Consider the following 23524-nt stretch of genomic DNA (forward strand, 5'->3'; position numbering starts at 1 on the left):
CAGTGAAATATGTGTATAACATGTGGATTAAGTACACGTTTATATAACATATATAATATGCAATATATCTATATCTCTGAGATATATTACATAAATATATCTCAATGGAGGTTACTTCACCACTTAACCATGTGTCCTTGAGCCATGAGGGGTTAAATGCAAGATTTGTCAGAGTAGTCTGACACCAGCCACAGTGCCTAGGCTTGGAGCTGGACATAGTAACTACATGAGGCATTTCATTGTGCCCCATCGGGTGAGTTCATTTACACAGGTGTGGACAATTTTGAAAGTACCTGTATGGGAAAGTGAATGTGTATAAATTTAGGTAGCCAAAGGGGTAAACAGTTGAGAAGATTCATTGGTTGTCAATATAGCACTCAGCCCTCTTTTGATCCTTCCTAACACGCTCCAGATTTTTATTTGGGGAACTACACCTCCACCATTGTGTTGTAGGTATACAGAATGAGGTGGGTTGACTTAAGACAATTTAGATAATCCTAGCCCCTTTGCACAATTATTGGATTAGATAATCTGAACCTAAGTTATTCAGTGCAAAGCTCATGATCTTCACTCAAAGATTTTGACATTAAGTCCAAATTTCTCTCTCTCCCTCTCTCCCCCCCCCCCCGTCTCTCCCTCCCTCCTTCCCTCCCTCTCCCCTTCTCTCCTGCTACCCATCCTCAACATTTCTTGGATATGAACAAGGAAGCTGGAACCTGAATTTCTACTGACAGCCATCTTTCAATTAGGAGAGGAGTCAAAGAAACTATCTGATACAGATAAGAATAAATTGGAGAGAAGCAGAGTCAGTGTCCTGATCAAACCATACCTGGAGGACACTTTACTGCTGGCCTTTTCACTTGGCCAATAAATCCTTTTTATTGTTCATCTATTTGACTTGGTTCATCTGATACTTGCAGCCTAAATTGATGTATGAATGGATAATCAACCAGTTAGTACACTGAAGCTTGAGGCCAGGTTGAAATCAAGGGCTCAAAACAGATATAAGGTCCAGAGTATGGAAATGGTCCAGTGCTCCTTGAGTAAGAAGCTCTACTCCAAATGGTAGTTTTTATGTAACAGAATCAAAAGATAGTCTTTCAGGGATTGGTCAGCAAGTCTGAAAGCTCAAAATATGGCTGTGTTGCAAAATACTGAGTGGGCCAGTGGGGAGCAGAGATTTTCATTGAAAAGTCTGGCATTTGGATTCATCCTCATGCTGTGGATATCAATTTAAAGGCTTTATAGCAGGTGCTAAGAGAATAAGGAAAGAGTAAAGAAGGAGAGATGATCAATCAAGAATCCTCAATTATCCTCAGAAAAGAAGTAGTAAAATATTAAGGTTCAGAGTATGGACTTAGTGGTCAGACCTGGTTTTAAATGCTGACTCTGCCATAGACTGGCTGACATGCTGAGCTTTATTTCCTCATTTGTAAATTGAAGGAAAAATACTAACAATTTTTCTGATGGTTGTTGCAAATATTAAATGAGATATTTTATGTAAAGCCTGGAACATGGAGAAATTCAGTTAATGACAAACTAAGATTGTACATATTGGTAGAACCTTTTTTTAAAAAATGGTACAGTTTTTGATAAGCTGTTTAAAAGTTGGGTGGGCTGCAAAATGTTGTGACTATCAGGAAGGCTGTCCTGGTGTATAATAATCATTTCTTGGTAATTTTTATAACTCTCTTGCCAACCTTTAGGTGGGAGAGAAGCCATCCTTAGTTGAAGTAGTTTGTAATTTCCACTTGACCCAAAAGTTGCCATAGTTATTTTACTGGAGTCACACTTGAGTTCTCTGGAAAGAAACTGGGAGCCACTAATGAAATCACAGTGCCTGGCACACAGTGGGTCAATAAATGCTATCTGAAGTTCAGGTGCAGTCAGTTGATTGTTTTCCACCAGACAGAAAGATTAAAGAATACTTTGGAAAGGGCACTGAAATATATGTAAATACACCAGATTTTCTTATTGTCTCTATATTTTAAGATGTTTGGGCACACAGTTCATTTATGATCTGGAATGAGGTCTAAACTTAACTGGGAAAAAGATAAATAAGTTGGCTATAGCCTAGCTCATCTAGAAATGGTTCTGCTCACTGGACTGATCTCAACATTTCTCAGCACTCAAGAGGGCGGAGGGTTAGTGGAAAGTTTTGCCATTGTTGTTAGCTGGCTGCTCTGTGGCCTAAGGCAAGCCATTTAACCTCTTGGTGTCTGGATTTCCTCATCTGTGAGCCAGGGATAATAATACTCCCCTACCTCACAGGTGTGTTGGGGGCATTAATTAATGTTTGTCTAGTGCTGGGGGATCTGTGATGAAAGGCAAGCATCATTATTGTCGGTTTGCTGCAGGCAAGACTAGATTATAGTCCTCCAGGTGGGTTGCATATGGGAAGTGGTTTTAGCAAAAGATTTTCCCAAATGAAATGCAGGCTTTAAGCTTCGGGGCCACTTCAAAAGAAAAGGTGCCAGTGGGACTTCATCCTCTCCTTCTTGCCTTAGTTGTCTCAGGTTTTATTATCATGCCGAGTTAGACACCAGCATCCTGGCATTGTATCTCAATTTATTCAACAAGCAACATTGAGCTAGTTTGTTTCAGAGGTCTCTGCTCTACAGAGATTCTTTAAGATCCCGATGAAGTAGGTGAGGTTATTGCAGAAAGCTGGCACTTTCTGGTGAAGGGTGTTTAGTGTGTAGGGGTCATTTAGTGTGTCTATCTCGTGATAAGTGGGATAGACAAAGGCCTTGTGCTCTAACAGCACCAAGTGGACAAGTCAAATAGGCAAGAGGTTTCAATCTTTTCATTTTGTTTTGTTTAACTCCCTCCTCCTCCCCCTTTAAAAATAGCTTTTTACACTAAAGAGCACTGGTATGTTCTTGAAAGCTTTTAAAGAGGAACATTTTGAGAAAGGACTTCTGGGCAAACAGACAACAGAGTCTGGATACATTAAGGCCTGGGAGGAAAGAAAAAAAAAAAAATCTCACTTTTGAGTACTAAACAAATTCTGGTTTTCTAAAAATCAGAAAAATGGATTCAGTTAGTACACTGTCAAATTAAAGGGCAAAGATAACATTTCTTTCCTTATGAGCAGAAGTGTATTTTCTCTTATAAGTACAGAGGAAAGTATAATTAATTGTTTTATTAATATTATCAACCCAGGCAATAGGAAAACAAATAGAAAGAATTTTGTAGTTGGTTAATTCATGCCACTGCCGAACTACTGGGACAAACATTCTCAGGCAGAAATGCAACTGATGATAGGCTGTTAATGCATTTTGATTGTGTTACAAAGCAAGCAGCACATTCATTCATTCATTTAGCAAATATTTATTGAGTGTATTCTGTGTTGGGCATTGTTCAGAACCCTGGGAAATAATTGATGAACCACACAAACAGGGTCCTTACTTCATGGAACTTGCATTTCGGTGGGGAATGCATGAAGAAATAATTGCAAACACAGATTTTAAAATGAAAATGGGTAGAGCTTTGTGGCGATGTAGTTTGGATGAGTAGGGTGCTCTCTCCAGGAGGTGGCTTTAAGCAGCTAAGGACCCACCATGGGAGCAGGTGTAAGTCTTACTTGTAGAAAATGACTTAGTTATAGTAAGTAGTTTTCAGTAGGTATCACAAGCTGTCCCTCCAATATAGTGTTTAGTTATTTCTTTTATTTATTTATTTATTTATTTATTTATTTATTTATTTAATATACTTTTTCTATTGATTTCAGAGAGGAAGGGAGAGGGAGAGAGATAGAAACATCAATGATGAGAGATTGGCTGCCTCCTACATGTCCCACACTGGGGATTGAGCTGGCAACCTGGGCATGTGCCCTGACCAGGAATTGAACCATGATCTCCTGGTTCATAGGTTGATGATAAACCACTGAGCCACGCCTGCTGGGCTATTTCTTCTCTAATTTAGATTCCTCCATTATCTACTGTACATAAAGGAAAGTGGAGTACGTCTGGAATCATAACACTAGCTGGCCGGTGTTTGGGGAAGCATTGAGGACCATGCCAGCATTGTTCTTCCAATACCTTGCTCAGCTGGTCACATAGTCAGTCTTTTTATACTTCTGTTTCATTGCCTTAAAAAAATAAAAATAAAAAGAAAGGTGAAATCCTTTTCAGCTCTAGTTCTAAGAATAACATAGAAACATGATTCAATTATTGTAAACCCTTGATTTTTAGAAATCTACCAAGATGATAAAAGAAAGTGGCAAAAATCTCAAAAGTGCTTATATTGATAGCTCAAAAATTTGGAATAATTAGGCAGACAGCTGGGTGCAAAAGTTAGATGTCATGAGTATTTTGGGAATGAGTCTTTTAAAATTCCTTATTCTGTTTTTAGAAAATGAGAGTTAAAAAAAAACAATAACGAGCTATAGAGTTTTCAAAACATTAGAAAAGTAAATAATCTACTATAACGTTTGTGGTTTTGTTACATTAGTTTTTCTTGTTTTCACAAACTTCCAGAAATGAATAGAAGTGAAATGTCTTCAAGTTTTGCAGTTAAAAATTCCACTTGCAACAAAAATTATACTGTTAAAAGTAAATTCAGTAAGTAAATTTAGAAGGAATAATTTGTACTCTAATATCTCCAACTCTTCACAAGGAATTAAGAATTTCAGCAATAATATTCTAAACGCAATTTTATGAGCAAATGAAATTACGCATCATATTACCTCCTATGGTGCTCAACACTTTTTAAAACAGTTTCATGTTTCTTACTTCATTTGAGCCTTAAGAAGTAAATTGGATAGAATTTATTATTCCCACTTCACATATGAGAAAAAAGAGGCACAGAGTTGGGTTTTTCCTGGAATTGTGTAGCTAGTAATTTTAGCTAGAATCCAGGATCCCGTATCCTGTCTAGGGCTTGGATATTCCAAAAATGGGTGTACACGCAATCTGAGTTTCTCTTCTGTGCATCACAGTTTTTGTTGGTTTTGTTTTGGATGAAGGACCCCAAGTTCTTTCAAGGATTTCTAAAAGACTTTGAGGCTGTTGGGCAGCTCCGTAAATCTGCAAGTCTTCCCCCTTCTTTTGCTGTGACCCTGCTCCTTTATGTCCTGCTTATCTGTCAGGCATGACTATTGCTTTTGTTGGGCCACTCTTATCTATTGCTATAATGATATGTTGGTTGTGTTTTCCTTATTTTAGATAAAATCTGGGCAAGAATGGGCCACCTCATTCTGAATTAATTTTAACATAGTATGATGATACAAAACTAAGACAAAATCCGTAAGTAACATTTTTTTCCATGGAGTGAAAATTATTTAATTTTTCTTTCTTTCTTTCTTTTTAAAAAAATACATTTTTATTGATTTCAGAGAGGAAGGGAGAGGGAGAGAGAGATAGAAACATCAATGATGAGAGAGAGTCATTTATTGGCTGCCTTCTGCATGCCCCCCACTGGGGATCAAGCCTGCAACCCATGGATATGCTCTTGACTGGAATCAAACCTGGGACCTTTCAGTCCACAGGCCCACTCTCTATCCACTGAGTCAAACCAGCGCTAGAGCATCGTGGAGTAGAAATTTTTAAAAATCTGACTTTAGGTATCTATCTTTTGTCTGACATCAATTTATAAACACTATGTTTGGTGTGATGAGGAACAAATAACTTCTGAGTTTGTGCCACTCTCTAGAACTTTACTGGGACACAAAAGATTAAGCCTTTCTATTAGAATATAGTCAAATGATCATATGAAATAGTGTGCACTATTATTTTGAGAATCTGTTATAAGATCTGCTAAATACATCTACAGGTCCAAGAGACTGAAGGGGGCAGAGTAACCTAGGTGAAGGCTATGGAGAAAAGATGGAAGAAACACAAGGGAATACAAGTTGAGTTTAGAGAGAATAACCAGGCATAATTTTGTTCAAAATTTTACTCTTTATTAGCAATAAATTAAAATAAGGTAGATTTTTTTGATGACTCATAAGATAGATGTTGCATGAAAGGGTACTGTATTCAACAGCACAAATAAGGAGGCCAAACATGGAAAAATGATCATAGGTAGGCCATTTGTTCCACTTGCCTTTTATCTTTTACACCTGTGTTTGAATTCATCCAAACTTGCATAAATCCTTTACACAGCTGTCGAAATTGCACCTGAAAAAAGGCTGAAGTAGTCTCAGATGGGCTAACATTTCATCATTCTGAATACTTAAATCCAAACAGGTTTAAACACTTTGCCAAACCCAAGGATAACGGGCTTCCCATTGATCTTTGCTCTGTTCAAATGTTCAACGGTGAGTGCCAAAATGTACGCTGCAGATTGCATTGGATAGGCTCCCATGATTTTTAGCTGCATAACAGCTCAAAAATACGATTTTTGTGGATGGCAGGTCTCCTTTGAAATCTACAGAGAAACACATACTTTGATATATGTAATGAGATAAAGAGCAGTTGGCTGCTTGGACAAACCCATCTACTGAATTTAATTTTTCTTTTCCTGTAAACAAGTAGTTGAATATAGTATATTTCTGAAAAGGGCTAATCAAGTTTCTGGTATTTTCACTAGACCGTTTCTGATCGGTATTTTGATGTGCACAATTTTATCACTTTTAACTTGGGGTCTGTCGTTAAAATTTTAAAAATTAGAAACATATACATTGGCATTATAAAAATATTAACACAGTACAGAAAGATATAGACTGAAAGGAGGAAGTTCTTCTGTACTCTTTTCTCTAAACTCCCCTCCCCAGAGATAACCCTTTAATAGTTTGATATATATCCCTCCAGATCTATTATAAAACACATTAATGTGTATACAGGCAGTCCTCGAGTTACGTCGGACTCCACGTACGTCGTTTCATGGTTACGTTGCCATCTCCCATATATATATATATATATATATATATATATATATATATATATATATGTATATATATATAAATACACATATATATATATTCCATCATTTCGACGTATGTACATATGTGCTTTATGTTTTTGATTATTTATTTGCCACAAGTAAAGGTCAGGAATTATCTTTCTTTTAAATTTTTTTTTTACTGTTTCACTTTATTACTGCTGTGTCTGTGCTCCATGTGAGTGACGTAGGTGCTTATGTAGGTGGGTTCCGACTTATGTCGCACCGTAGGAATGGATCTCCGACGTAACCCGAGGACCTACTGTAATTATAAATAAACGTTATCATCATATCAACATTGAAATGGCACTATCTTTTCCTTAAACTATTACCAGTGTTTAAAAACTTTGCAGACTAGTGAGTGAAAATGGATATCTCTGGGTATAGGATTTGCCCTGGGTAAAGACTGGATACATTTAAACTATACTTCCAACTTAATTCTAGACTCTCTGCTCCTCGTTTACACTGCCAAGAGTTTGAAGGCTTGGTCAACATGGTGCCATGACGAAAGGAGTCTGAAAGTTGACCTTAAAGAAAATTTAGGGCTTGTCTTCATGGATAGGAATTAAAAAAAAAAAAAAAAAAAAGGAAATTCCAGTTGGTGGAGCTTCTGAAAACAAAGCCATAAACAACACCGGAGTCCCTGGCTTGTTTTCTTGGTCCAACCTATCCGTGGTTATGATAGAGGAAAAGCTTAGGCCATCTTCATGGCTGATTTCATGAATGTCTGGGCTCCCCATAGGACTGCATTCGGTTCTACATGCTACTATACTTCCCATTTAGTATGTGTCCACAAGCACATTCAAGTGTTTACTGCTCTTCCTCCCAGGAGCTCCTTTCTAAGAGAAGAGGTGGATTTTCATCAGAATGTCAGAGGCAATCCCAGAGTGGGCTCTTGCTTGAGCTTTATGAATTGATTTGAAAAGAACTACAGAGTTTTGACTGCTGGGAGATCTGACTTAGTTGGCAAGATGATCCTGAGGCAGTTGCAAATGGTACTGGTGGGAAGACAAGGGTTACTGGGTAAAATAGAGTCAAGAGACAAATTGATTCCAGCAGAATGTCTGTGGTGTTGAGTAGTGAGGTTGGAAACATGAAAGGGAACAGGGTTTTGCACTTGGACCTGAGCCAGAAGAAATTAAGAAGATGAGAGTCATGATGAGATGAAGTGACCTTCATTCATTATGTCATCAGGTGCTATTTCTAGTCATTTAGCCTGAAGCCTGCCTTTCTATACTCCCTTCGCCAGGCTGGGGCTGGGGCTCTGCAAACGATCCAGCATTGCCAGCTGGCTCCCTGTGAGGCTCTGTCATTCCGGGATGCTGATGGAGAATGGACGACTTGCTCCTTCCTGTTTCCTGTGGGCCTCCTGTTTGCTTCCTGTTCCTGGGACCATCATCCAGCCTTGCATTTGTACAAAACCTGGTAGTTGGTTCCAGGAGCAGCCGTTGAATCCAGTTAGCCATGTTTCCGACATTGACAGGACCTGCTTGTTGTAATCTTACCTCTTACAGCACCAGCTGCAGCCAAGAAGCATTCCCAGCTCAGAGGTCTGGGTTTCCAACCTCACAGTCCCACCTCTAACGCAGACACCAGCCCCAGCAACCAGCGCCCCTCCTCACAGGTCTGGGGTTTTCAGCTCAGCGCAGCCCCTCTTTCTAAGTTTTAATAGTTCCCGCCTCTTGTCTTTGTACTTGCAGCCTTAGGAACTGTAGCTGCTTCCTTGGATTGTTATCTCTGTGACATTTTGAAGTTTTTTGAAGTTGTTGGCCTTTATGAGTGTTCTGTTCTTCAATGTCTACTCAACAATTCTTTATATTATTTCTGTCTCTTTACCAGACCTTGACTGACACAGGGTCTCCCAATTTATTGTGTAAATAGGAGAACTCATGAGTTCCTGTGTCATTCAGCAGTGGAGTGAGACCTGCATTATGTGGGGGCGGAGAGAATAGAGGGGAAGGGCTACATCAGACAAACTGGTGGTGGGAGGGAACCAACAGGGGAACAGGGAGGGACAAAAGGAGCGGTAGAATAGGTAAGGTTTCTCCCCTGCTGGTGGAGAGAACAATGGAGCCATAGGAAACTGGGGAAGTTGGGGAAAGAAATGAGTCCAGGCGCGGGGAAAGGCAAATGGAGATGTTCCAAAGGAACCTGGTAAAACGAAACTGAAATTCAAATGAGAACCCGAGTGGTGGCCTCAGCCGTGAGGATGGTGACTATGGCTGCATTACCTGGGGATGTGAGGGTGCAGGGACAGGTGGTGCTGAGTAACTTGCAACAAGAGCCTGAAGGCAAAGTCCAGTGTGAGGCTGTGTGCCCATGACAAATAGGGATGGCCTCTTTATAATACCAGCGCAGGTTAAAAAGGGTAATTCCACTGTTTTAACCAGAAGAAGCTAGTAGTGATTATTTTAGACGTGGTTACCCTTCACACATGTAGATTTCAGCTCTGGCTGATGTAATCAGGCAGAGCGTCAATGAACAATATTGCTTTTAATTTTTTAAGATGGAAGCAGATGAGCAAGCTATATAAACAGTAGAGCAGCAGACTATGAAGACTTGTCATCAAATAAAACACACAGCAAAGTTAACCTGACACATTTAATCATATTCACAGTCACTGTTGTGCTACGTTATAGTTAGGCACAGGTGGTAAGCAGTTCTTTTTTTTTTTTTTAATTTTAAAACATTTTATTTTTTTCCACCACTATTCATCCCCTTTATGACCTCTTCCCCCCCCCCCGAATCAGTTCTCTCTCTCTTTTTCCTTTTTTGCTCAATCTTTTCACCCCCTCAAGACTCCCCCACCAGAGCTATCAACCTGCTCTCTATCTATGAGTCTGTCTCTATTTTGCTTGGTAGTTCAGTTTGTTCATTAAATTCTACATATGAGGGAAGTCATATGGTACTTGTCTTTCTCTGACTGGCTTATTTCACTTAGCATAAGTCCTCCAGGTCCATCCAAGCTGTTGCAAAGGGTAAAATATTTCCCTTTTTATGGCAGAGTAGTATTCCATTGTGTAAATGTACCACAGCTTTAAAAAATATGTTTTTATTGGTTTTATTGAGAGGAAGGGAGAGGGAGAGAGAGCTAGAAACATCAATGATGAGAGAGAATCATCGATTGGTTGCCTCCTGCTCACCCCCTTCTGGGGATCGAGCCCACAACCTGGGCATGTGCCCTGACTAGGAATTGAACGATGAGCTCCTGGTTCATGGGTCAGTGCTTAACCACTAAACCACACTGGCCAGCTGTACCACAGTTTTTTTTTATCCACTCATCTACTGATGTACACTTGGGCTACGGTAAACAGTTCTTATAAAATAATGTAATTCATACTGATGAAAGTCAAATCAACCTTTTTTTTTCCTTTTTCCTTTCTTAGTTCGTTATCTAAAATGGATGTCAGCAGTTTTCATTGATATTGTGTACCGTCAATTAAAATTAATTTATCAAACATTTATTGAGTTTTATTATGTTCTAAGTATTGTGCTGGGCTCTGGGGGATATAAATATGAACAGGCTTAAAGTTGAGAAGTTTATGTGTACACTTTAATCTGAATCATAGAGATGTTACAGAGTGACTCATGCATGTTGCTTGCATAATGCTCTCTATCCCATACTCTGTGCTCTCCTTGATTAAAAATATGACTTCCTTAGAGAGCCTGCCCTTCTTCAGTGGACAGCCTCACTCCCCCTAAGGCCTGCCTGCTTCCTGTCCTCTGTTGGGCACAGAGGGTTGGTTCTCTGCCAGCATTTCTCATTCTGAGTATCTAGGATGGTAAAGGTCTGAACACCAGGGAACTCTGGTGCATGACCCTGGACTATCTTGCCCAGGAGAATAATAGACACAGGTGGATGGCATATGGAGGGGAAGGGCCCTTTCCTTTTTGGAAACTTAGGGAAGGGAAGGTAAAGGTTAGGAGGAAGAGCTCGTACTCAGGCTGGGAAAATAGAAGGGTCTTGCTGAGGAAGGGGAAATGCTTGAGTAGGAAGGTTTCTGGGGACATTCTTCACCCAGCAACTTTAGGGAATGAGCCCTGAGTAACAGAAGCTGGCACGGTCTCTTACTTGTAGGACAGAATGCATATTTAAGAGAGAGATTAAATGACATTTTACCCTTATGCTGGCCCCCTTAGAACCAGTCAGGATAGATTAAGTGATGTTGCTGTAACAAGCAACCCTCAGATATCAGTGTTATAACACTACAAAGATTTAGTTCTCCATTATTCTGCATGTCCATCATGGGCTGGCTAGGCACTTTTCTCTATGTCATCCCATCTCTATGAATGATTTCTAAGCAAAGGGGGAGGGAAGAGAAAGGCAAATTTCACACTGGCTTTTAAAGGTTCTGGCCGGAAATCACATAAATAACTTCATTCAAATGTCATTGACCAAGGCAAGTTACATGCCCATGCTTTCTTTAAGGTGGCAGAGCAACCAGAAAGAAGAGAACTGGAAACATCCTGCCTATACTACCTAGGCACTGTGCAATGATACTGGTCATTCTTAAGGAGCAGCTGTACAGGTAGGAGTAGTGTGAGCTTCCAAGGCCACTGGAATTAGAATCCTATACTGTCCCTGAAATGTCTTTTTTACCTACTCAGTGACATTTGAAATTCCTTTAAGGAACATAAAATTGTATGCAATTAAAGAAAGACTAAAAAATCTAATAAACTGCTCATTGGCTCTCACAGGCTCCCAGCTGCGAAGTGATGGCTAGAGAGGCTGAATGAAGGGCGGCCTGGGGCTAGGCTGCTCCTTGGGTGTGCCCCTAGTGGTAGGAGAATTAGGTCCCACGATCCACCGTGATGTGCTATTTCTCCAGTCATGGCCCCCAAACAGGGACCTGGAGAGGGATGGAAGCCACTCCTACCAGAAATAAGGAGAAAAAGGGGAGCGGGTTGTCCCAAGCTGCAACATCCTTGATTGGAGGTTCGAAGGCTTCATTATCCCATTTTGAGAAATTCCTGACCCAGATCAGCACAGAACTAACCGATGAGGCCTTGTTTATTGCTGGCTACCACGTGAACCCTGTGCCCACCAAGGAAAAACAGACACAAGACCAAGGGACTCAGATACACAAACACGAGTTCTTCACCAAGACCCAAGGCACCGACACTTCTCTGACAGGAACCATACCTGCACCAAGGCACACCTTCTGCCATCCCCTCATGACAAGGGCGCTCTGCCTAGCCCAGCCCCTTTTGGTGCTGCTCTCAGCCTCTCATGCCCTCCCCCATTCTGTCCCTCTACAACATGCCTCAGAGCTCCTCTTTCAGAACTCATTAATCACTTCCGTTTGTGGGGGACTCCTGGTCATGAGCAGCATCACCTCTGAAGCCTCCAAAATGTTCTGGATCCATCACACACCTCTCCACTGGCAAGGACACCACCAGAAAACCAAGGCTTTAATAAAGAGACAGAAATCCTTCCCTTTCCCCCCGCAAAAAAAAAAAAAAAAAAAAAATCTACTAAACTAATAAATCCCTTTCCTATCAAATTACAAATCTGGACCTTAAAGGGCAAGAAAGGGAGATGCTTGTAGAGGGCCCCCTAGGAAGGCACATGGGCATTCTTTAATTATTGTCAGCTGAACCCAGTGGCATCAGCAAAGCCACGCCCTGGGAAACATGCCTTGCCAAAAGGGCAAGGGTGTTGTCAGTTTGACCTTCATTTCAGCCCATGGTGTGGGGAAGTGGGTTTTGATATCTAAATCCAGCCTAGCACCAGGAATGCTCAGGGCCTACTCAAGAATGCAAATTATCTCCTTTGTCTTGACCTTTTGGTGAAACTTCCTGGTATTTGGGGGTATAAAATAAACACGCTGCATCAGCTCTGGGTCACTGTCTCTCCATCAGAAGAGGGAAGCGGTCCACCTGGCCCCAGCTTTTCTTTCTATCTCTGTGTCTTGTCTCTTTCTTTTATTTCTCAATCCCCAGCTGCCTCTACTCAGGAATTGGACCTGCTCTCTAGCCGCGCTGGACGCAGAAAAGAGAGAGAATAGTTACAGATGCTCTAATGCATACTGGACCTCTAAAATATACCAACATGCTTTCACATAAGTTGCCTGGTTAAATCTTCTTAATAAGTCAAGATAGTTTAGTGATTAAGAACATAGACTCTGAAGCCAGACTGCCTGGGTTTGAATTTTGACTCTACTATGTAGCACTTCTGTGACCTTGGCCAGTTCCTTCCTTAATGTATCTTTGCCTCAGTTTCGTTATCCTTAAAGTACAGATAATAGTATCTACCTCAGTGTATTGTGAGGAGGGATCAATGGTTGTAAAGTGCTAAGAACAGTAACTGGCTAAAGGTAAGAGCTCTATGTAAGCATTGTTAAATATGTAAAATAAACTCTCTGAAATAACCCCTAGAGGAAACTAGAGCTCATACAAGTTAAATAACTTGCTTGGGGAAGGGAAAGAGCCAATATTTGCCCCACTTGTCTCCAAAGTCTATGTTGTTTTTTTCTTTATACCATATTGGGTGGTAGATAATAATATCAAAAGGAGAAAGGGGCATGGAAATGAAGGCATGAAAGGCAAGTGTTTCAGCTTCTCAACATTGCCTTCCCTTGTATCCAGAAGATTTTATGTTTTTTAAAAAATATTTTATTGATTTTTTACAGAGAGGAAGGGAGAGGGATAGAGAGTTAGCAACATCTATCAGCTGCCTCCTGCACACCCCCTACTGGGGATGTGCCCGCAACAAAGGTACATACCCTTGACATGCCCTTCACTGGAATTGAACCTGGGACCCTTCAGTCCACAGGCCGATGCTCTATCCACTGAGTCAAACCAGTTAGAGCAGATTTTATGTTTTGAATGGCTCTTCAGTAGAAACTAGTCAGTGAGCAAAACTGATTGTCCTACGTAAGGCAGATACCATACTGTGCTATGGGAGAAGGACACTGTCACTGATATTCTTTTTCTTTTTTAATCGTTGAGGTGTAATTGACATACAATATTATATTAGTTTCAGGTATACAGTGTAATGATTTGATATTTGTATATATTGCAAAGTAAGTCATCACCATACATAGTTATAATTTTTTTCCCCTTATGATGAGAACTTTTAAGATCTACTGTTTTTACTGAAATTTTCTGTGTCAATGACCTGTCTAAGGTTCAGGGGCCATTGGCCAAGTCCTGAGGATTTTATAATCTTACTAGAGGCCTGATGCACGGAATTCGTGCATGGGTAGGGTCCTTAGGCCTGGCCGGCAATCATGGCCAATCTGTGGGGCGACCAGCAGGGTGATTGGGGGGCTCCTGCTGGCACCCTCCTTGGCTTCCCTGGGGCCTGCAGGCTGGGGGAAGCTCCTGTGTTGAGCATCTGTCTCCTGGTGATTAGTGCACATCATAGCGACCCGTAGTTCCACCAGTCGTTCCACTGGTTGTTCCACCATTCAGTCAATTTGCATATTAGGCTTTTATTATATAGGATGGGAATAAGCATAATTGCTCTAAATATAAAGTCTATGGTTGAAGTAAGAGTGACACATTTTCTCCTTGAAGGAAAAGTCTTTGTGAATATCAGTAGGACAATAGAAGGGTAAGATAAATTTAGTGTGGTTCAAATGTTAGGTGTTAAGAATGATTGAAACCAAGTTTGACCTTCCCATGATAAGCTACAAAGATCCAAGAGATGTACATTCTGAATTTTCACTCACTTTGGGACGGTCAGTTTTCTCATGTAAGCAACAGAGACCATAAAATTATAGTTGAACTCCATAGTTATTCCATCTCTCCCACTTTGTGTAACAGGTGCCTTGGGTGAAATCGACCCCACCCCCAGGTTCAGGAGTGGGCTGTGATTACTCAGCCCATCTTTGTACTCCCACCCCTTGTCCCAGTGATGGTAACGTATCAGGGATATACAGACATTGTTCACTGGTTCTGGGAATATGTCTATCCCCTTGAATGTGAATGAGAAAGCACATAGACCTGATTATTGCTGGCAATATTGTGTTATTGTGAGGGGAATGGGCCTAATAACAGATCCAACACATGGAGGAGAACAGGGATGTGGGATTATACAGAAATGGATCCAGCGCACTGATCAAGCCATGCCTGAAGCCCATAGCACCACCAGACTCTTCAGTTATATGAGCATTAATTTTTCTTATTTGTTAAACCAGTTTATTCCCCATATAAACCAGTTTGCATGCTTACTTCTCGGGTGGTTATGTGTATATAAATATCTTAGCAGAGCCTGGTGAGTTCTAAGACAACATCCATCATGATGGTGCAATTATTGTCACTTGGGAGGGGGAGATGTGGGAGTGCTATAGATAGTGACATGGGACCAAGCCCCAGGGATAGGGTAGTGGTGAGTTTTGGTATAGAGAATAGGAATTAAAAATAGAAACAATCACTTAAAACTTATATTTCATCAGTCTCTCAGGCTAATTACTAATTAGTTTACTATCTAATTGGTAACTACAGCTATTAATTATGTTAGCAAATAAAAAATCTTATAAATATGCAGTCTCATATATTCTATAATTTAGAGTCATGAATCAGAAGGAGGTACATGATTTGCTTGTCAATTAAGAGCCTCCCCCGCCCGTCCCCGCAGGACTTCAAGATGTAATAAGGAATGGAATGCAGCAGGGATCTTAAATATTTGTCAACATTTGGATGAATAAGAAAGAAGATTAAAAAAAATTGAAGCAAAATCAGTTCAGATCGAAATGTTCTTTCAAAATCCCTTTCTGAGATACCAAGTGATGCTGGTGAGCACTTCTTCAGCTGTGTTGGAAGGTGAGGGCTGAAATCGGCCTTTCTGTAGCATGGGGGTGACAGACTGCCTTGTGCCCACCTGGGACCGTCAAGGGTTGGAGCCTAAGGAGAGGGTGCTGTTGACAGTGCCAGAGAAACAGGGAGAGAAGGAAGGGGGGGCGTGGAGAGATAATGAGCTTCGTTTCTGACATGTTTAGTTTTAGGAGGTGGTGGGACACCCAAGTAGAGATATTCTGCAGACAGAAAGAAATATGGGGCTGAAGAAAGGGTGAGAGGTCAAGGCTGGGGCTGGAGATTTGGGAGTCATCTGCATTCAGGTGGTAATTAAAGCCATCTGACGGGGAGCTTCCAAGAGGAGTGTGCTGTGAAGGAAAAAAGCCCACGGCCCCGAACTGAGCCTGACCGAACTGAGCCTTACTGAAGGAAAAGAGGGGAAAAGCCACTGGCAGGAGGTTCAGGAAAGAAATTATGAGAGGGGAAGGAAGAAACCTACAGAATATGGTCCTTATAGCCAAGGGCAAAGAGGAAATGGATGGAGACCCATTAAAAAGGCTCGTGGTAGAAGTTGAAAAAGCTATAAAGAACGATTAGGAAATTGGAAGTTTCCATCATCTTACAAATACTCTTCAAAAGGAAGCTGAGGTCATTTACCCTTCAAAGAACCAGAGAATCATTGGTATAAAATGAGTGATTTGGGGAGGCTGAATTCTCAGAGCTTTCCTTTTCTACCTAGAAAGGAAATAATATTTATCAATTTGGGGGGATTTAGGAAGCTGCTAGTCAGTACTCTCAGTGGGAAAAAAAAATAAATGAGAAGTCCTCACCCACCCACAATGCCATGAATATCATCATAATAATGTTATTAATTTTTTTGAAGTAAGTTCTTAAAAGTTATAGGAAAGGGGAACAAGACAAGGGAACTTGGCTCACTGGGGTCAACAGTACCCTAGGAACCCAAGCAGTAAGAAAAAAAGAAAACTAATTGAGAAATACTCTTCTATAAGTGTAATGTCTGGTGAAGTCATCCACTGCAATGGTGCTGCTGAAAAGTAGCTAAGCAAGCTGAACTATAGGAAAGGCCATGGATTTATGGGCTAGAAAACAGATACGCAGACATCTATTTTTAGTTTTCTCCATGACAGAAGTCAGTGGGGAGTCACATTTTATGCCCTGATATATCTTAATAATGCCAGGTGTGATAATCTGCTGATTTGCTCAATTCATAGTCCCAAAGGAATTTCACAGTGACAAAGAGCTGAGAATCATGTCTCTAATAGCTTGGCAAATTCCTTCAGGCAAGGTGGACATTAATAATGGAGCGATGATAAGATCATTTCCCTCAGGGTCTCCAGAGCTGGCCTGTTGACTAAGGTGGTGCAGGGTGGCTAAAATGACTACAATTGCAACTCTTGCCCAACCATTAAAGCAGAATATAACATGCTGGATCACAGCACTGCTCTGTCAGGCTTAGCATCAAACCCAGCGGTCACCAGTAGCTGTTCCTGGGGAGGAAGGCAACCATATTTCCATAATAAATCTAAATGGTTAGGTAAGACTGACTATGGATGCTTAGAGGGAGGGTTGCAGCCATGGACAAATGGCTTCCTTACACATTAAAAGTATGAACTTTTGCTCTGAGGCATGAAGTTTGCTTTGCTCTATTTTTTTTCATTTATAATTTAATATAGCATTGCTTTTCTAGGTCCCTTTAAAATCCCATTCATTGAATTTGATTGAATTGTGATAAAATGTAGACTGCTGCACGGAGGCAAAAGGAACAACATGACCAAATGAGATGTGTAGGGGCAGAGAAGGGGAGAGGCTGAAGAGTGGGAGGAGGGTAGGGTGGTTGGGAGGAAAGAATCTCTGCCCACCCTTGAAGGTCACAGCAATCTTTGTTGTATTTCAGAAACAATAGGGAAAGCGAGGAGGGAGGTGGACCTGGTATTTACTGAATGCCTTTCCTAACCCAGACATAGACATGTTAATTCATGAATTCTCACAACTCTTTATGGTATGCATTATTGTTCTATTTACCCATAAATGAATGGAGGCTCAGGTTAGTGTAATAACTTGTCCAAGGTAGTGGCCGTCAGGATCCGAAATAAGTTCTCTCCTTCCCTTTGTCCCTCCCCTCCTTTCTTTCTTCCCTTCCAATTTGTTAATACTCTCCTTCACCTGTGTGTTTGTTTGTTTTTTCTTTATTTTGTGTTTTGGCCCCTTTATGAGTAACTCACAGGCAAGAGCTTGAATTTCCCCAACTGTCTTACCTGTAGCGGACACCCACTTGCACACGTGTGCTAACTCGTTTAACTGTATCTCCCTGAACTAGCAAAGCAGCATAATATGCAGGTGGCAGTGGGGTACTCCGGAGGTGCCCAGGCATCTTCTGTGGTTCCGAGTGATTTGCATACACTATGCTGCTCTCTGTCAGCATATATGGGGGAGATAACATGTTCCTAAACCTGACAACACCGGATGGAGTCTCAGGGCGCACATCTCAGATTGGAAGTTGTAATTGAACGCCAGGCCTAGGGAGAGTGTCCAGAGGACCCGGCAGAACCTGATCAGAATTCAGGAGGAGATGGGACCAAGCCCCAGTTTCCCAATGAGGCCAGTATAGGAGTGGGGGTTGGAGAGGGAGGGCTATGCCTGGGGCTTATGCCTGGCCTATTAAATCCCAGTTCTGGTCATGGCAAAGGAATTGGGGGTTGAGCACCTAACATAGGGACTCCGGGACAAGGCTGGTCCTGGGATCCCAGGAAGTGGGGAAGATATTGAATACAAAGACATGGAGATCAGGGGAAGAATGAGTCTGAATATTTTTTAAATATATTTTTTATTGATTTCAAAGAGGAAGGGAGAGGGAGAGAGAAATAGAAACATCAATGAGAGAGAATCATTGATGGGCTGCCTCCTGAATGACCTCTACTGGGGATAGAGCTGCAACCTGGGAATATGCCCTGACCAGGAATCAAACGGGCAATCACTTGGTTCCTGGGTTGACGCTCAACTGCTGAGCCACACCAGGCTGGGTGAGCCCGAATTTTTATTGCAAGCAAAAACACCTGAAATATAAGGCAAATTAAATGGAAAGTGAGGAATTAAGAGGCTCATGCTTATCAGCACCAAGAAGAAAGGTCAAGGGTTTTCATGTCCCTAAAAGAGGATTTCAAAGAGTTTGGCACAGAGGATGAGCAATATCTGAAGCCAGCTGAATGGGGATGTGTGTGGCATCAGGTGAGATGAGATAGATGGATCCTCACACTTCACCAGTTTGCTGCCACAGGTCTGTCTTTCCCTTTCTCTGCCTGGTTGGTGTCAGGAGCCAAGAGTTGGTCAAAGGATTAACTCTGACCTTACCTCAGTAAGTTACTGAAACAGAAACTCACGGAAACTAGGCCCACTTCCTCTTGCCTGAGGACATAGCATTCCTTCTGTAGCCACCCTTCAACCGCCACACCCTTTATCTATAGTCAGCACCCTTGACGACTTTAGCCGATTATCTAAGTCCACATGACCAGTTCAGCCCCCACCCCTCCTAGGCATCTCCCCTTCTAGAAACCACATATAAGGAACACTGTAAGAATAAAATTTCAAGGCTTGATCAGAAACCCATTTGTCTTGCCTCCATTCTTTGCGTCCCTTGTCTGTCTCTCATTCTCTTAGGTGCGCCGCCTCGGTACCCCCGTTAGAAGACCCCGCTGGCCGGGGCAGGTTGGAGCATTATATAGGGTTTCACCATAGAGAAAGGTGTGAAACTTCGCCCCTCCTGCCTGCTCTCTCAAATGCTCTGTCTCAACTGGGGGTGATTTTGTCTTCCAGGTAGGGTTGCCAGATAAAATACAGGATGTACAGTGAAATGATCATTTCAGGTAAACAGCCAATACATTTTATTACAAGTGTGTCCCAAATATTGTATGGGATATACTTATATTGAAGAATTAATCATTGCTTCTTTGAAGTTAAAATTTAACTGCATGTCCTATACTTTCATTTAATAAATCTGGTCCTGCTATGGCCAGAGGATTGGGGACACTTTTATTGTCATGACTGGGAGGGAGGAGCTGCTGGCATTTAATTGGGTAGAGGTCAAGGATGCAGCTCCAAATGTCAATAGTGCTGAGACTGAGAGACAAGCTGGCAGGCCAGTATCTTTGTGTCTGGTTCCAGGATTCAAACACACCCAAATGTGCTTCTCCAGCATTATATGTGTTTGTATTTAGGTGGAATTTTTAATTAGCTGCTAATTAGAATGGAGTGAGAGAATTAGGCATTCTTCTATTCTGACTCCACCACTTGCTATGTGATCTTGCCTAAGTTACTTAACCTTCCTTTTCTTGAATGTTCTCATATGTGAAATGAGGAAAATATGAATACCAACTTATTTTGTGTGTGTCTGTGATGACTGAATGATTTATTATCTATAAAGTGCTCAAACATGAAAAACTCTCAATAAATGTTAACTACTGTTACTGGTAACTAGTGTTATTAAGTTAAAAAAGAAAAATCTTACTATTCTAAAAATGCTTTGAGTATAGTCCATGATTTCCTTCATTATTTTTTTATGAAGGCCCCACTTTAAGGTTGACAGATAAAATATAAAATGTCCCAGTAAAGTTTGAATTTCAGATAAACAATGAATAAATTTTTAGGAGAAGTGTATCCCAAATAAGTATGCATGGGGCATACTTATACTAAAAAAAACCTCATTGTATTTAAAATTCAAATATAACTGGGCATCTTTGTTAAATCTGGCAACTCTGCCCATTGTGGAGTGGAGAGGATATGTGTGTGACTTGCCCTCTGGGGGGCATGGCTCAGGGTGGTCAGTTCAGGAGGAGGATCCAAGGTGTGAGCTGAAGATGTGCAAAGGGCCACCCTCCTTACAAACAAGCGGCAGAAATGCATAGCTGCCATTTGTGATGTTGCCGAATAACATTTTGTCACCAAGCTCTGATTTTCCTTTCCACCAATTAATAAAAAAGGCATGGTACTTGAAAGAATAAACAGACATGCAGAATATTCCAGAAAACCAGCTTGTTCTCAGAGTATAATGATATTCTTCTACTTTAATATAAGCGTTGGCAAACTTCTGAAAAGGACCAGGTAGTAAATATTTTAGGCTTTGAGAGTCATATTTGATCTCTATTGTATATTCTTTTTCTGCTCTTTCTCCTTTTCCTCCTCTCTCTCTCTTTTTTTAAATGTAAAAACTATTCTTAGCTGCAGGCTGTACAAAAATAAGCCAGGGCCTGGGTTTGGCCTGTGGACTGTAGTTTGTGGACTCCTGCTCTAATAGCAGGATAGCATGGAAGCATCATCTGAGGGTCTGGTGTGTGATTCTTTTTTTAAAAAATATATTTTTATTTATTTCAGAGAGGAAGTAAGAGGGAGAGAGAGATAGAAACATCAATGATGAGAGAGAATCATTGGCTGCCTCCTGTATGCTCCCTACTGGGGATCGAGCCCGCAACCTGGGCATGTGCCCTTGACCTGAATCAAATCCAGGACTCTTCAGTCCGCAGACCAATGCTCTATCCACTGAGCAAAACCAGCTAGGGCTGGTGTGTTTTTCTTAATCACAGTTGTTATGTTTATAATTTATGAGGGAAGGGATACTAGCATCTGATTTTTATTAATTAGAACTTATTTAACATTTACCATAAGCAAGGCATTGTTATAAGTTTCTTACACACATTAACAATTCTGTTTCATTTAAACAATTCTGTTTCATTTAAACTGAATAACCCATTTAAACTTAGATCCTGAGAGGTTAGGTAACTGGCCCAAGGTCATATGGTTAAGGTCATATTGCTAGTAAGAGTTAAGTCCAGCTCTAGAACTCACAATCTTAACTATGATACCATGTTGTCCCTTATGAGAGTAGTAAATACTTTAAAGAATGTATAATCTCATCCTCATCTTATTTAATCTTCTAAGTAGTTTAATAGTGAAGATTTCAAGCTTACTAAAATGATCAAAGAAGGAACATTCTTGTTTTACTTTACCTGATATTTGGAACTTAAGAATTTTCTGACCGATTGGAGAAAATAAAATTGGATGGTATCAATTGTGGGTAAGGATCATATAATATCCTGACACAAACAAAGCAGCTACATAGATTTCAAGCACTAAGTACTATAACTATGGAGTTTAGGACTCCCCAGACAAGGGAGAAATTTCTATGGTTCAGGGACCCTAAGAAGTGAGGTTTTCATTGGATTTCCTAGAAGCAGGAAAGGCTTAATGTATAAATGAAAAAGGAACAGCTAATGGAAACCTCTTGGCCAACAAAATAGTATTATCAGAGGGGGTCCAGAGAATGATACTTATGAATATTCTCTCACTTTGGCCTCTGGTGAACCTCAAAATATTAACCAGATTGAATGGGGCAATTTTCTTGTTCTCCACTAACCATATCTTGCAAGAACTCTTGGAAAGAGTCCATTTTCTTTTAAAGTTTGAAAAGCAGAAAAAAACATTAAAAAATTAAAAACAACATTGTTAGCTGAAACATGAAGATGATCAGTCCTTCCTTCCCAACCTTCCCAGACTTTGGATGCTCTTCCCTTTTTTGTACTTATTGGATACTAGAGGCCCGGTGTACAAATTCATGCACAGGTGGAGTTCCCTCGGCCTGGCTGGCAATTGGGGACTATGGGGGGGGGGGGAGGGAGGGGCGGCCTGCAGGGGAGAGGGGCCATGGGAGGCCGGCTGACTGGGGGGGAGGGGCTGCAGGAGGTTGACTGATTTCGGGAGGTTGGCTGTGGGAGTGCACTGACCACCAGGGGGCAGCTCCTCCTGGGTGTTGGCTTTCCTTGATGGAGCTCAGGGTCACCTTGCAGACCAAGCCTTCATAGAGGGTGAAGAGGCAACACCTTAATCTCTTTCCTTTATCAAATTAATGTATCTTTTGTTTTTTGATCAGGCACCTCCCTATTTTCTGGATCACCCCTTTAGTTCATGGAATATATATTTTTTCTTTAAAAAAAGTATTTATGTATTTATCCTCACTTGAGGATATACCCAATGATAGGAAGGGGTCGGGGGGGGGGGGAGTTAGAGAAATAGAGAGATAGAGATGGAGATAGAGATAGACAGAGAAAGAGAGAGAGAGAGAGAGAGAGAGAGAAACATTGGTCGGTCTTCCTCTGCTTTCACCCCAACCAGGGACCAAACCCATAACCCAGACCTGTGCCCTGACTGGGAGTCAAACTGGCAACCTTTAGGTGCACAGGATGATGCTCAACCAACTGAGCCACTCTGGCCGGGTCATGGACTACATTTTCTATTCTGTTTCATCTGTGATACTGGGTCCCCAATAATAGAAGTCCTTGATAAACAATCAGATTGCTACAATGTATCTTTGGTTATTCTTTTTTAAAAAAAATATATTTTACTGATTTTTTACAGAGAGGAAGGGAGAGGGACAGAGAGCCAGAGACATTGATGAGAGAAAAACATCCATCAGCTGCCTCCTGCACACCCCCTACTGGGGATGTGTCCACAACCAAGGTACATGCCCTTGACCGGAATCGAACCTGGGACACCCCAGTCTGCAGGCCGATGCTCTATCCACTGAGCCAAACCGGCCAGGGCTATCTTTGGTGATTCTTAATGAAGTAAAACATAAATGCAAAAAAGCACATCATATAATTTTGAAGTGTGCTGTATTTATGGAATAGTATAGTTAGCCTATTCCTCAATAGAGGTTGTTTTAGTTTTATTACCCTTCTCCCCACCAGAACAAATCTTGCTAACTCATAGAATTTTAGAGTTGGTGTGTGTACTAGTATCTTTGGAGGTTTTTTTAAAGTCTGATTTCTCTTCAAGTGCTAGAGTACAGTTTAAATAACTATGTTTTGACTGGAGAAATGTTTGCTTTATT

This window comes from Cnephaeus nilssonii (genome assembly GCF_951640355.1).
Source record: "Cnephaeus nilssonii genome assembly, chromosome: 4".
Lineage (NCBI taxonomy): Eukaryota > Metazoa > Chordata > Mammalia > Chiroptera > Vespertilionidae > Cnephaeus > Cnephaeus nilssonii.